We start from the raw sequence: 15,585 nt of genomic DNA on the forward strand, positions 1-15,585 counted from the left end.
TTTCAACATCAGAAATACAAACAGTAAATCATTCACTGAGCAAATCACCAAATACAAATTGAAAGTTTGTACCAACAATGAGCATTTTATTTGACAACTAAAAGCCAGTTATTACTCACTATGCCTTGTGCCATGCAGTTAGGAAGATGGTAATCTTGTGTTCGGCAGGCTGTTCGGCTGTTTTGTAGTAATGTTGTGATATCTCTTCTCTAGAATGAATGAGAACAAGGCGGTCAATATTAGTGAGAATATGTCTGACAGAAACATTTGAAACATTTTTGGGGAGTTTTCAGCTTATGTTTTAGGTCATTTTTGATGTTATTTTGAAGATTGTCTTTTTGGTTGGATCTAAAATTGATAAACACCATGATTAGATTTTAAAAGTCAGTATAGACAAAAATGAAAAAAGACTTCAGTGCATGAACGCCAGGTAAGTGCAGACAAAATAAATATGTATTTATCCAATCTACATGATGCCACTGTAATATTTGAAGCAGCTAGGGACAGTACATGATAGCCAGTCTCCAAACACCACTTATTCAGTTTCTGAAACAACAGGAAACATGGGCAGACAGCTGTGAATTAAATCTGAAACTGCCAGTAAGTGTGTCTTCTCCTGCAATTATGCAAATGCAACTGCCAGACATCTTCCTGCTTTTAACAGATGACAACACACCACCCCAGTGCGGGGTTTTCGCCACTGGCTCACTGTTTAGCTTGATTAGCTAACCGTTTTGGCTAATGTTACCATTAGCTTTGAGAGTGATTTGAAAGCAATAAAGAAGAACAGTGTGGGTCTCTGTTTTGCTTCAGCCTTTGATCAGCTGGTGTTTACATCTGTTTGCTTCTCTTTTGCTCCCTGTGCTCACATATACTATATTTTTTAAATTCCAATCCTAAATACCCAATACAGATGTTCTCATTTACGCATTTTCTGTTCCTGTTGTGAGACAACGGAGTGATTGAAATGCAGCCCATTCAGATGTCACGTTAACTAGGAGCCACTTCAGAGGCATTTTGAAGCAGTGGCTCTGCACTCTGACAAACCCACCAAAAACAATTGCTGTGCTGAGAATTTGGCTTCATTTCCAAGTTGAACGATCACTAAACTTTTTAACAATTGCTTGTTAAATCTCATTTTTATACATTTGCAATGTTTTTTCATTGCTTTTATTCTTTTGTTTATTTATATGATCATTTTTTCATTTGTACATCATTTTTCTTCTTCTTTCTACATACTTTCGATTTTGTCTGGTCTTGCTGTTTCCCCTCGTGGTATAATATTGCCCTGAGTATTTTGAATTGGCTTCAGCTGTCAAAGTACTTTGTAACTCAGTTTTTTAAAGGTGCTGTAAAAAATGAAGTTATTACTGTTGTTATAATGCAAACCAGCTTGTTTCCTGGTTTTGCTTTAGTTTCCGTGTGTGACTGGCTGCTCATTCCATAATGGGGAGTTCAGAAACTAAAAGAAAAAAAAAGAAAGTGGGGAAAGCTCAACCTGACAAATGCTTAACATCTAACACCTAATATTAGGTTGCAGTTGCTTTTGCACTATTCACATCTCCAGTATCTTGGTGCTTTTGCTCAAACTTGTTTGGTTCCCTTTACAGTATTTCTATCTCCTCTTTTGGTGACCAGATTTCCCAAGAAAAATCATTAAATGTTGAAAGATGGTACTGGCGTTGGATTTGAAAACATGTGCTCAACAACTGCGATGCATACATTCTGTATTAGATGGGACGGATCCCTTGAGCTGAAATGCTTGTTTATTATTTGATCGCAATACAATTCTATTTCCTTTATATGCAGCATGTTGACAAATATATAAAGAATTTGTGTCTTTCTTACTGTGTTGTTCAGATCAACTTGCACGATTCCGTCGTAATCCTTTATTATTTCTCCAGCAGACTTTGTGCTGTTGCAGGACAGAGATGGAGGTAGAAGCAGGAGAGCAAGGAGACTGATGCAAAGAAGAGGCTGAGAGTTGAAGATCACAGGGTGAGGGACACAGGGTAGGAGGGAGAGTGGTCAGCCCAAAAATTCAGGACAGTGTCAAAAAAAAACAAATAGAAGGAAGCACGCTCTACTGTCTCCTCCATCTATGAAACGCAAAAATCGATTTGCAAAACAAACTGGAATGTCAACACACCATGACTTAGGCAATTAGTCAGTTAGGATTTTTCAAATACTTTCTCAAGTGCAGGTTTTTAAAAGTTTTAGTTTACGTCCACAGTTCGCGCATGCCCATTTTGCTTTGTGGAATGAGCATGCACCAGCAACAACAATGGCGGATTTGTAAACAGGGTTCTTTACATTTGGTTAGCTTTAGCATTATTTCTTCTCCCTAAACTTTATATAAACGATTTGCAGGAATGTCAGAGTACTCCTGGGTATTACATATGCATCTCGTCTGAGAAACTGGGTATAGGGCAAGTTTTTGATTACGGATGAAAAGCAGAAAATGATTTGTCAGTTTTTTAAAATAGATTTCAATATCAAACATACAGCTGATCCTAAATGAAATACTGTTATGCTCCAGAGAAAAAGTGATGGACAAATTCATTTGCTGAGTTCCAAACTCTGCTAAGAATCTGGGAGTGAAGGATCACACAGGGTCATCAGTCCCAAGGTTGGGATGTTGTAAAAGCTGTTGCAGCCTCCACCCCCACATTGGTGATCCATAGTGCATCACATCCAGGAAGATGCCGAAGAAGTCTTGAGAAATGAATTCCAGTCAAAGCTCCCTCCACTAATGGATTTACCAATAAAAGTCAGATATTGGATCCATTTTATCTGTCAAGAATAGGGGCCTAAAGTGTAAACAGAATTTCCAAACCTTAAATAGTATTTTAATACCTTTATAGGTGAGCTTGGCTGACACTTTTTATGGAAGGAGGAACCCCGACACTACATACAGCATTGTTCCTGTGCTCCACATCCACACATGATCAAACAAGTCTAAATATTTTTTCTCTACACAGTTCTGATATGACCACCGCAAATACTGTCCAAATATCACTACAGAGCAATAGTTTCCTGCTACTATAATAATTTCACTAGAAAAAAGACTCTCCCAGAGGCACAACGATCATCTCGAGGAATGCTGCAATGTCACATGTAAACCCAGTATGTCACAACATTCATGAAAATGCAGTCCTGAGTGACTGCTTGTGCTTCTCACTCACAGCCACCTCAGATCACTACGCTTCAAAAGGGAAATGGTGCGACATTTATTCCACTACATTTATTTTTGAAAATACATGCAGAAAACACATGTATGGTTATAGGTTAGTGTATCAAACACTGGAAATGGACACACCTCCATCGATAACAGGGTTAAAAAATGGAGCTCATACATAAGCAAAAAAAAAAAAACATCCACAATCTGAAAGGGACTAAAGTAGGTCATGAGCGCCTTTATTTATTCACCTATCCTATTACGCAGAGTTGAATACATGACTTGCAACAAGGTGCTTTTTGTGTTACATTTTGTTTATCTGTATTGGTTCTGTTACCAAATGATCACCTGGAAATCTGTCAGGACGCAAACTTCAACTTGAAACAGTCCTCTACCAATTCCTGTAAACCCAGAAGCAAATTCCCGTAAATCCTAAATCCTATTTCAGTTTCCTTATGACTGGTTGATGGGAAGTTATTCGCACGGAATTCCCCTATGCCTGGAAAGCCCTTTAACTCTCTAACATACAGTCAGCCAACCAGTCGCTCGGCGGAGGACGCGCAGAGACGGATGCGCTCGTACTCAGCTGCCGGTAAGCTTCGACTGAACTCCACACCGCTGCTACACACGTCACACTTTACACATTTATATTTTATCCCAGCAGCAACCCTGACCTGACTTCTGCTCTAATTCAGCGCGGATTTGGTGTTGTAATTGCGATTTAATGTCGGTGCGTCACCCGCTTTAGGCCACTTTGCGCCGATGCGGTGCTGTTTTTTAAAAAAAATGTACTCACCATTGGTCATTCCTCGTTCATGTTCACCGCTGGAAACGGACACCATGGAGTGCGCCTTCAACTTGCTTTCTCAGATGCTCGGATGTTTGTGTGTGTGTAAAAAACAGTCGTCCTCCTTACCAACCCTGCGGATCTGGCAACTTTGATTCCAGGAGTTCTTTCCCACGTCCTCTCGTTATGCAGCTCTGCAACCACGGCATGTGACCTGACTTCCGTCCTCACATCTGTCAGTAAAGTGAAACCTCACCGAATGAGCAAGTTAAGATTGACCCTCGGAGTAACAGCGTGTGGTGAGCAGGCTTTTTCCACATGTCACTGCGGCTGCAGGGCATAGTTCCAGGCTGGTGGACTGCGAGTTAAATTTGAGCAAATCCCTTCCGCTCACGCGTGTTGTACGCTGCTCGTTCAAACCAGACAGTACAGTCAGTAATCCAATGCCTTGTTCATTCCCTGAGAGTACAATATGTTGCTAGTCATCCCCTTCTCCACCCAGAGTTCTTTTCTGGTGCTGAAGAGTTTGGTAGAAGTTCATCTTTAAAACCTTTTCGCCTTTCATTCATTCATTCATTCATTCATTCATTCATTCATTCATTCATTCACAGTGTAATATCTCAAGCTGCTTCTCAACTCAGTGAGTCAGTGTGCTGGAATTTAGTGCACTGATTAAGTTAGTTGTTATATGAATATTGGGAAACTGCTGAGCTACAAGACAACACACAATTTGTCACATTAACAGCGTTGCATAAGGGCTACACCTAGCAACTCCAAGCTAAAGCAATAAATACCAATAACCAATGTGTGATGTAAGCCTGTATAAGACACTGGGCTGTAGGCTACTGGCATGATTAGGATTTAGTAGCAACTGCACCTGTGCACTCATTAAAACGGGAGTATGATGGTAATTGATCAAGCAGGGCTCAGTTCATGAGTGCTTCACTGTCTGAAAAAAATGATTCTAAGGGTTTCAAAGAGGACAGACAGTGGGCTGTCCATGAGGTCTTTAACTATGCTGAACATTTTCAGGACTAGAGCCAGTGACCAGTGGACCATCAACGATGTCTTGAATTAATCAGAGAACTATTAATAACAAGCTACAGGGCGCTGGTCCAAAAGTTATCATAATATACTAAAATATTCATGAGATTCAACTTTGTTGAAATTATGTCGCAAGACAAAACAATTTTCTAACATTCCTGAAACTTGGCTTTTATGAATTGTGAGTGCATATCATATCGTGTATGTTATACAGCATAGTGACTGTGACAAAGGTCAGTTGAACAGATAAAAAATCTGGCAATGTCATGTTAGTGCCAGTAAGAGCATTTGGCTTTAACTGTTATATGAGCAAAGTGTACCATCTTCACATTCCGATTTATAAATTCTAATGATCCTGTCCGTCTGTTTCTTCTTCTTCTTCTTCTTCTTCTTCTTCTTCTTCTTCTTATTATTATTATTATTATTATTATTACTATTATTTTGTACATAGGCTTAACATAACAGACTACTAAAAAGTAAGTTAACAAAATAGAATAAAATAAAATTCAGTTAGATAATATTAAGAATAACACTATAGCACTTTTCTTAACATTGTTGCAAAGTGCTTCACAAAAATTATAATAAGATAAAGATAAACAAGACAGGGCAGATAAGATGAGAATAAAGCAACTGTAAGTATAAACAGTAAAATGAATTAGATCATATAAATATGAATAAAACTGAATAAATAACAGCAAGTGTCATACAATTCCATAAGCTTTGTCAAAGAGAAATGTTTTAGGGAGTGACTTAGTGTGTCTGAGGTCAGTACACTGAGAATTCCCAAGCATGGGAAACTGGTGACCTGGGAGTAACCACAAGGGCTCCATTTTGGAGGACACATACCTCATCAATAAGGCTGCTATTCATTAAGGAGTGAGACCATTCACAGCCTTTAAAGGACGTGATCACATTTGAAAAGTCAAAGCAATTAGAACTCTGAATGAGCTGACTGATGATTTGCCCCTACCGATGTAGATAAAATGAAAAGCTTTGCAGTTGGTTTCATTGTCTCAAATCTCAACCTTTCACCGACAGCTGATTTAAATTGTGCAGTGTTGATTGAGCTAAATAATAAAAAAAAAATTTGGCTCTGGCCCTCCAGTGTATTATCCATCTGAGATATTATCTACGATTCCAAGCAGGAAGTAACGTGCAGCTGAGGTACCGAGGATGATAGTGGAGTCACCATGGAAATAGGGTTTTAATGCAGGACTACTTTAAATTTAGAGGGGATATAATATTCTTTGTGCTCCTTTGTTTGCAATCAGATATGAGATGTTTTCCTTTTAATGATGCACCCAGATTAAAGTGTGTCCCTGTAACCTGCCAGCTGTGAAATCACATGCCCTACATGTTCTGAATAGCTGCTACGCAAACCAAAAATGTATATAGCAAACCGTGATGAAAGTCTTCAAGATGTAGTAGAGAAGTGCAGTCTATCTGCATTCACTTGGTCCTCTTTGCTCTGTTTTTGCAGCACTGACTTTTACAGAAAGCTAATGTTGTTTGAAATGTTTGGAGGATGCATGTAGGGATACTTAAAAAAGGGCATGCACAGTAACGCTTCATGTCTGTATTTGGTGAAAGTGATGCAGCTCAGCATTTTTATCAGCTTCCAAAAGTATTAAAGAGTGTCTGTGTGTGTGTGTGTGTGTGTGTGTGTGTGTGTGTGTGTGTGTGTGTGTGTGTGTGTGTGTGTGTGTGTGTGTGTGTGTGTGACAGTAATTAAACACATCCATCAGATTATGACAGTGTTGCCGGGAAGTGTTGCATCGTGGGACTCAAAACGTGACCAGGGTAACCGAGACAGCAATCAAACACACAGATGATATTCCATAGCAAGATTCGTCTTGTTTCCCGGTGCGTTGTGAGTCACTTTCAAACTATGTGTGCGATGTAGTGACACACAGAAAAACTAAAGGTGTGTAAACTGTTACATTTCTTTCCCTTTGTTGGGCTTTAGTTAATTGTTGTGCTTATGCCGAATTACTCTTTTGTTCACTTTTTATTGCTATTACTATTTGTTACGTTCGGTGAATGCATCTGCAGTGTCAAGATCGAATACTGTGCAGGTGTTCCAAGCACTGCAAATGATCATTAATGTTTGGCGTGTCCACCGTGACATTCTAGACGCGTCAGGTTTGCTGTGTGCTGAGAGAAATGTTGTCAAGCATTTCTTCATTGTCCTTTGTGCTGTATTTTAAACTGCACTGCACATTTCTGCACGTCAGATAGACTGTAATATTTGACTCGGGTGCTTACTGGAAATGACATAAGTGGGTAAATTGAAATCTGCATCTCTAAATCGGACAATATTTCTGTCCACTATGTGGATTTAAGAATAGTTTAATAAATTTACCCACGACAATGGAAAAAAATAAGAAATGACTGCCATTGTTTGTCATTTTAAGCAGAGCAATCGTGCTGGAAAATGCCTGAAATAGAAAAGTATTATTATTAGTTATTCTAAAAGTCGGACCTGGTGTTGTGGTTTCTAAAACCAGACGAAAAGATGCCAGTGGTGTTGATGACAGCTGTTGATGTCAAACTAGTTTTCCAGTGTTGTCAGGGAAGTTTCTGTGGGAATGGAGGCTTTAGAACAGAAAACTGTCAATTGTTTAAGGAGCAGGTTAGAGGACATTCAGCAACTGATCAAATTTCTTTTATATTTCCACATTTGCCAGATTTGTTGGTTAATTTTGGTTTCTGTTGTAATTTTCTGTATTCAAGTGTCCAAACCACTACAAAGCATTTGTACTTGCTATAACAATGTTGACCATGATGTGTGTGTTTTGTTCTACTAGCCATTCAGTCACTGGTTTTACTTCACATCATTGCAGTATAAAGTTGTATGAGATAGCTCATACATCACAGTGGTCCCTCTGTCACATTTGTTTTTCAATCAATCAATCAAGCTGGATTTATATAATACCTTTCACACAGGTTAGTGCAGTTCAAAGTGCTTTACAGGTGACTGAGCAGCCGATAATAAGACGGAACAAGTGCAGAGCGTAATGGAGTGAAGGAAAAGTAGATTACAAAACTAGATAAAATAGATTAAAAGACAAAACATAAAATGAAAATGTCAGTGAAGAAACTAGATAAAATAGATTAAAAAGGGGGTACACACAAATAAAATAGAAATACTAAAAATTAAATAAATAGCTTAAGTAAAGTGAACTAAAAATGCATTGAAAAACTAGGTTAAAAACAATGTTAAAATATACTGAAAAACCAAACATAGGAATAAAATAGTAAAACTACATTTTAACAAAAAACACTACATGATAAAAGATTTAAAAGACAAAACTAAAAAAATCAGAAAAAGATTGTTTGTATTCGTGGAACTTATGCTACATTATATTTTACTACTGTTTGATGTCTTTAATATATTTTATAAAATTTTCAAAATCTATGTAGAAATAAAATAATAAAAATTAAATTAAGAAACTAGATAGCAATGAAGATTTTACTTCTGCACTACTGAACACTGACAGACTCGTGCCAGAGGGCCTGTGGGGCCTTGCTGGTTCATACACTGTAGGCGTGTGAGACATATATGCCAGCGCAAGACCACGAGGAGCTCTAAAAACAAGTTAAAGAAAATTAAAATCAATACTGGCAGAAACTGGAAGGCAACCAATGTGAGGACTTTCAGACAGGTATAATGTTTTCTCTCCCTCTGGTCCCGGTAAACACTTTGGCAGCAGAGTTCTGAATCAGCAGGAGATGATTTCTAGCATTTTTGGTTGGATCAGAAAGCAAAGTGTTAACCTGCTCGATATAAACGCATGCTTCAGTGTCTGTGTCACTCAGTGATTGATGATGTTTTTGAGGTGATAAAAGGCAGATTTAGAGACAAATCTAACATAAACCTCAACCCACACCCAGATTTTTTGCTTATTAGCTGGGCTAAGTCCAATATGGCAATTAATTTTGCAATCAGAATCTCTCTCTGTGCTTTTGCTTCCCTTCGTTTTCCTCGGCATGGTCATGCACAGGAAAGTATGGACATTTTTATTCAGTGTCATGAATGGATACAGCACAAAACGCAGCACGTTAAGATTAATTGACATCTTCAAGCAAATAATAATTTTGGAATTTATTTTCAAGTTTGTGTATTATTTCCACTGAATTAACATTAAGACTGAGATAACCTCTAATCCTTCATTATTCTTTATGCCAAGTTGCCTTTACTGAAAGAAGAAGAAGCAGGAAAACTCTAACTACATTTTTATTATTAATGTCTTTCGTAAATTCAAGTTCATTTTTGACAGTTGGGTGTGTCTCCCTCCATTCTTAATCCTAACATACGGCTTATTTGATTTAAAATATAATACAGCTGCACAAAATGTATAAAGCTGATAACACATATGGCCTTAAATATTATGTGATACGTTACACACAGTTTTATAAATCATCATTTGGTGATGATGTTTTCTTTTTTTTTTGAGTTCGGTGGAACAATTCTGCTATTCGTGACCACAACATTTTGTGAATAATTGTAGTAGAAAGTTACAAAACTCTCTCCCTCGTGAAAACTCTCTGATGAAATTTTGCGGTCTCCCATCAGCAGTACAGCTACAATCTCAGCAGTTTGACTAAGTAGGAAACCAGACATTTAGTCAAATCCTTAAATTTTGCTCTTGCAATCAGATTTTATTTCATGTACACGCCGAATGCTTTGTGCAGCTTTTCAGTAACAGACAGACAAAAGGGTGTGACTTTAAAGCACATCCTGGAATACACTGTTGCTTAATATTCTTAATTTGTGGAACCATCTCCCGTAATCTGTGTTGCAACACATTTTATGAATGGGAAAGATTTGACAAATGTCTGGGGTGTGAATTTAAAAAAAAAAAAATTTAGGGAAGTTGTTGCATAATCGTACTTCCAGTTAACGGAGCATCTCTTTTGCTTTTGTGCTTCTAGTTGTTCTCCATTGAAACCTTGGAGAGCATGTAAGAACAGAATACCTCGTGCATGGATTTGATTTTAACCTTTATGATCAACATGTTATGAATTACCAGGGAGTGTATATTACATTTATATACAGTATATATCCTGAGAACTGAGGGAAAAAAATACCTTTCAATTTAACTTTTTTTGCGATTTGCTGCCTTTTTTGAGCTAAAACAACAGTTCACAATTTAGAATTTTACCAAAAATATTTTTATTTTAGATTATACAACATGTCCACTCTAGTGGACAACACGAGTTTCGCTTCGAAATCAAGAAAACAAGAATGTCAGTCCATTTTCTAATGAAACTTTAAGAAACTAAACTAAATAACAATAGTGTAAAATGTAAGAGGTTGCACGAAACATAGTTATATACAACTATTTATTTATTATATTAATTACTTTACATAGACAATACATTCGACATGTTTATTACCCCACTTAGAAATGTGTTTTGGGCCAGAAATTTGAATGTAAACAAAGAACTAGTATGCTAGCTAGCTATTAGCTAACCCCATTAAGTCGTTCTCATGTCCATAACAGCTGACATTCATAAAGGGGAAATTATTTCTCCTGACAAAAAGTTTAACTGAACTCTGACCCCATTTATAAATCCTGATATGTTCATAAACAAGAAAATATATGATTACCATCAGTAAAACAATATCGTTATTGGAAAGAGTTCCAAAGTTATGACCATTTGAAGTAGGTAGGGGGTACCCTAAAATTGCGACCAAAATTAAGACTTGAAATTTTTGGCTATATTCAGGCTTCTATAACTTCTGAACAAAAAGAGCTAGAGGTCTGAAATTTTCAGGACCATTTCATAGGAATCCATATTCCTAAGAAATGTGAAAATATTTACTTAAAATTTATAATTGCATGTTACAGAGAATGACAAAGTTGAGATTTTATCCATCGCGAACTTCTAAAATGCTACTTTTGGCCACCTGTTAAACAAAAACTAATCATCCTATTCATTAGAAATTTTATGTGCTGTATCTTGGCTACCTAGGGAATGGATCTCTGTAAAATAAGGGTCCTATGTTATGTTATGTATGATATATGAACAGCTAAAAATCAAAAAAATTTGTCCGACCTTCGGATTCAAAGGTCAATATCAGCATGTGGGATAGGTAGTATCACAAAATAAAAGACACCATGTGAAAGTACAGGAATTGCCCTAAATTTTGACACCAAGCACAACTTGCCTCTATAAATCCTTCTATGCTAAATGTTCAAATTAAATGTGCACGTTTTCACCCCATATTTTAGCCATATATAACAGACAATTTTGTGATTTTCAAGTGTTCAAATGTATGTATTGCAGAGTAAAGAAGATGTTAAGTACTTACAAATTTTCAAGAATAGTTTGCAAAGTTGGTTCAGTTATGTCTTTTCAGAAATTTTTTAAACAGTTCAGAAACCTTCTTTTCTGCATCCTGGCTAAGTTTATACTGACGACCCGTTGCTGTCGTCAAGTCCGCAATTTGAGTAAGGATATGGTCTGTTGGCACCCAACACTGGTCCTTCCTTTTGGGCCAAGAAAGTGATCTGAAGGTGGGGCAACCTTTTGTTTGTTCTACACTGTGCAGAGCATATCCTTTAGGTTCTGGATGTCCACATGAGGAAGTGTAGCTTCTTTGGTGTGGTCATATGATCTGTATAACAGATGTGGAACCTGATGTCTAATATATGGGTCATTCCAGAATTGGAGGCCATTTGGGCTTCAAAATTTTTGAAAAATAAACCCTCTCTTAAACAGTTTTTTGCTCCATATTCATCAATAATAGGTTATAAACTGTCAAAGGCTTGACTGCGTCAGCTTACACATCAATGGTAAAATTTTCATTCCATGTTTTATTTGTTGGTTGCTAACCCCACTCTAATCAAAGTAACAGGGTTACAAATCCATGCTAACGTTAGTTTTTTCTCAGGAGTAGAAGCTAGATATTTAGCTAGCTGTTACTGCTGATCAAGTGTACAAACTTATGTAAAAAAGTAGAGAAAATAACAAAAAGAATTTGCCTTGTCCTGATAATGTGCAGAACAGCGTTTCATTAGGTTGAGTGAGACATTCAATCAAGGCTGACAATGTTATGAAAATATTAAAAATAGAAGAGAGGACATACTTTTGCTCTACCCATTCTTTTGGAAAACTGTTTGATGATGTCAATTCCAGCGTTTCATGTGATTCACTGTTTTCCTTTGTTCTACCAGCTAAAAAGGTTATGCTAACAGGGTTGTTGTGGGACACATGTTCCATGCATGATAATTATTTAAAATATTATGTTGATAAAAAAAAAAATGTCCCCACTATTACAAGAGACAACAATGAAAAAAATAATACCAAAACAGAGAAAAATGGCATTTTAGAGGGAACTCCAGACTTATTTGGTATTTTTAAAAATATTTTCAAACATTCTTTTCTCCTAGTCTTTTTAGGTTTGGTCTCAGGACAAGTAAATTTACCCAACAACTGCATGTTTTAGTATTTTGTACATGGGTTATTTGAAATTTGATGGGTGGGACATAAATGTCCTTCAATTCTGGAATGACCCATATAATAATAGTTTGAGGTTTGTTCACCTTCTACCACCATCAGTCCTTCACATCGAGTTACCTTAAGCCCTCCTGCATCTGTATCATGCCAAGTCCAAGTCTGGAAATTGCATCATGTCAATCAAAATCGTGGGAATGATCTAGTGTAATCACTGGGTGTGTGAGTTTCTCCTGCACAACATTTCCTGTAGCTTATCTTACGGAAACCTTCTCATGTGACATGCTAGCGCCTTTTGGACAATCTAGACTTGTCTGGACAGTTCTGTATGCACCAGAGTCACAAGGAACATAACTGGAGTGCCAGTAAATAAAAATGTAATGAAAGGACCGTCATCTAACATGCTCTGAAATCTCTGTCTCATTTTGTGCATCTAGTGTTGCTGAAGATGTGCAAATGTGTATCAGTGTGTGGTCCCTAATCTTGTATGTGGAGGTGAGGACAGTCAGAGGCATAATAACCTTTGTCTCTCCTACACCCCTTCCACGGCCTCTTCCATTGACATGAACTTGAAAAAAGACATCAGCATTCGATTCACCAGACATAAACATACTGTCTTTTGGATTTTGAGGCTTCTTTTTTACCTTGTGTAATTTCTCTCTCTCTGCATGCATAGCATAGTCTTTGATGTCTTGTGAAGGCTTCATCCTCTTCCCAACACAATGTTTCTTTACATACACAGAAAAGGGTGACATGAGGCATCTAAAAAGGCAGCTGTGCATATGGGCTCTATATACCCAGGGTGTCGGCTGCTGATTTTGTTCACCAGCTCTGGGATTTAGTAACTCTGTCACTGGAACTTGAAATTCTTCCCCTTATGTTTCTCCTGGAAGGTGATATGGATTATAAATTTTACCTGATGTGATCCACCCCACAGGTGACAATGACTGTAGAATGGACATCAGGGCATTAGTTGTGCTGGCCAGTGCAGGGCAGAGAGCCGTGGAGGGAATGGGAGCGGAGTCCGACGGAGCAGCCAGAACAGCCAAGTAAGCGAGGAGAGGTGGAGAACCAACAGGATCATCATCATCCGGCAACTGTCTTAGTCTCGGTCAACCTGCTTTAACTATATCATCTTCAGAATGCTTGAGAATACTTGAGAGAAAGAATATTATCAGCCTTTCTGTCAGTTTTGTCTCCTCTGTCGTTTTCCTCTCTTTCTTCCTTCTTTTTCTCTCTTTTCTTTAATTTCTTCTTATTATTTCCAAAGTCCTTTTAATTTGAATGACCAGATTTGCACAATCATCCACTTGCAGTTTTACACTTGAAACCATATCACCTCTGCCAACCTTCCACCTTAACTATATTGTCTAAATCTTTACAATTTATTCCACATCACCTCTTAAATAAGGATGATTCACTCCACTAACTACAACAGCAACCATATTTTAGATATATTTTTAATTATCAAATTTATTTCAATTTTTAGTTTAAGTTTAGTTTCAAAATGTAGGTTCTCAGAACACCACTTAAAATGTATTATAGTTTCCTCAGTGACACGTCAATTCAGAAGAAAATACTGATCTTTCTCATACCAGTCTGTTCATTCCATCACCTCCGTTCTTCCCACCAGGCTGATATCCTGACCTCACAATCCAAAACCAATTTCTTAAGGAAACTGTGGTCGAGGTCTTTTCTCAGGAGAAGTCCATGTCTGGGTGGGAAGACACGAGGATACTGGGATTCCAGATGACCCCCCAAGTTATGTAAGAAAAATTCTATAAGAGATCAGTTCAGAGTAGTAAGATCTAGATTATAGCAGAATGCACATTCCGGGCTCAATCTTACAGCAAGAGAGGTTATTAAAGAGAAGAGCAGCTTCTCTCAGTCTAATGCTCCTTTATACACAGAGGCAATTTTGGAACATCCTTTGGCTAGAGTAGATGCAGAGTTGACAACACAGAACACATTCCAGTTTGCAACTGCAACGGTCAAGGTCTCAAGGACTTTATCTGTCTTTACACAACATTCAGTGAGGAGTATTTTTCCCTCAGACTACATGTGTTTTCAATTCTCTTTCAAGGTAAGTACGTAGTGACACATACTGCCTTGTTTCAGCTGTATAAAGCATTTTTTATACCTCGCAATCTATTTGATAAAAACCCGCGAGTCTATGAGCCATAACTAAAAGCAGCCATCTCTAAAATATGACTTTGCTTTCTTCCACCAGGCACTGTAACATTATCTTTTGCTACATTTTTGAGTAAATAAAAGACAGTAATATACCATGCTGTTGTTTTGTCTGATTTCACAAACCCATTGGTTAATGGCGTGTAGCACTGCATCGCAAAATTTCATTTTGTGGGTGTGAGTGTATTTGGGAATAAGTGTGGAGCGAGTCTTTTTTTCCAAAATGTTACGGGAAAACACATATCCCATAAACACATGAACAGAACCGCCCTTTGCCCATTGACAAGTGGACTTATTCACACTTGAAAAACAGAGATTACCACAGGCATGCCAGTGACATGACTGTGCAATGTGGCAGGCCAAAGTGAAAGAAATTATATAATGCTTTATATAAAACATCTCAAGGGACAGACTTTTTCAAAAACTGTGTTTCATTTATTACAGCATGGAACAAATATTTATGAAAGCTTTTTATAAACCCCTTTCCCAACCCAGTTTTCAGAGCTTCAGTGCATTCATAGTCACAACTGTGCATACACTACATACACATTCAAGAAAACCTTAATCTATCAGAGATGTATTGCAATAGCATATTCAATTCCCAACTTGACACTGAGAGGAAAATGTATTGTAACTGAAAACACACAGGCATCTCCTGGAAAATACGAGTCTGTGTTTAAAATGACTAAGTGTCTTTGCTAAAAAGTGCTGAAGGATAATGCAAACTTCCCTACATCTGGAAGCTCTTCAACTTTGGATAACAAAACATATCTCTGCTAACTGCCACCATCTAGTGGTAATTCTTCAAACATGCATGTGTGCACACCTCTCCATACATCACATGTACAGAAAGTAACAGAAACGACAGAATGGAGACTGAAAAAATCAATGATTCCACTGTGATAATAGGGGAAACTAACAA

At 37.5% G+C, this 15,585-nt stretch overlaps 1 long non-coding RNA gene across 1 annotated transcript; it reads left to right on the plus strand.

Moving 5' to 3' along the window:
• The first annotated feature begins 1,971 nt into the window (after positions 1-1,971).
• LOC118469649 (uncharacterized) lies at positions 1,972-14,761 on the plus strand. The gene is made up of 2 exons (XR_004846583.2): positions 1,972-3,770; positions 13,411-14,761. It is a non-coding gene; the product is annotated as an uncharacterized LOC118469649 (long non-coding RNA).
• The last annotated feature ends 824 nt before the right edge of the window (positions 14,762-15,585 follow it).

Source organism: Amphiprion ocellaris, chromosome 22 (genome assembly GCF_022539595.1).
Source record: "Amphiprion ocellaris isolate individual 3 ecotype Okinawa chromosome 22, ASM2253959v1, whole genome shotgun sequence".
Taxonomy (NCBI): domain Eukaryota; kingdom Metazoa; phylum Chordata; class Actinopteri; family Pomacentridae; genus Amphiprion; species Amphiprion ocellaris.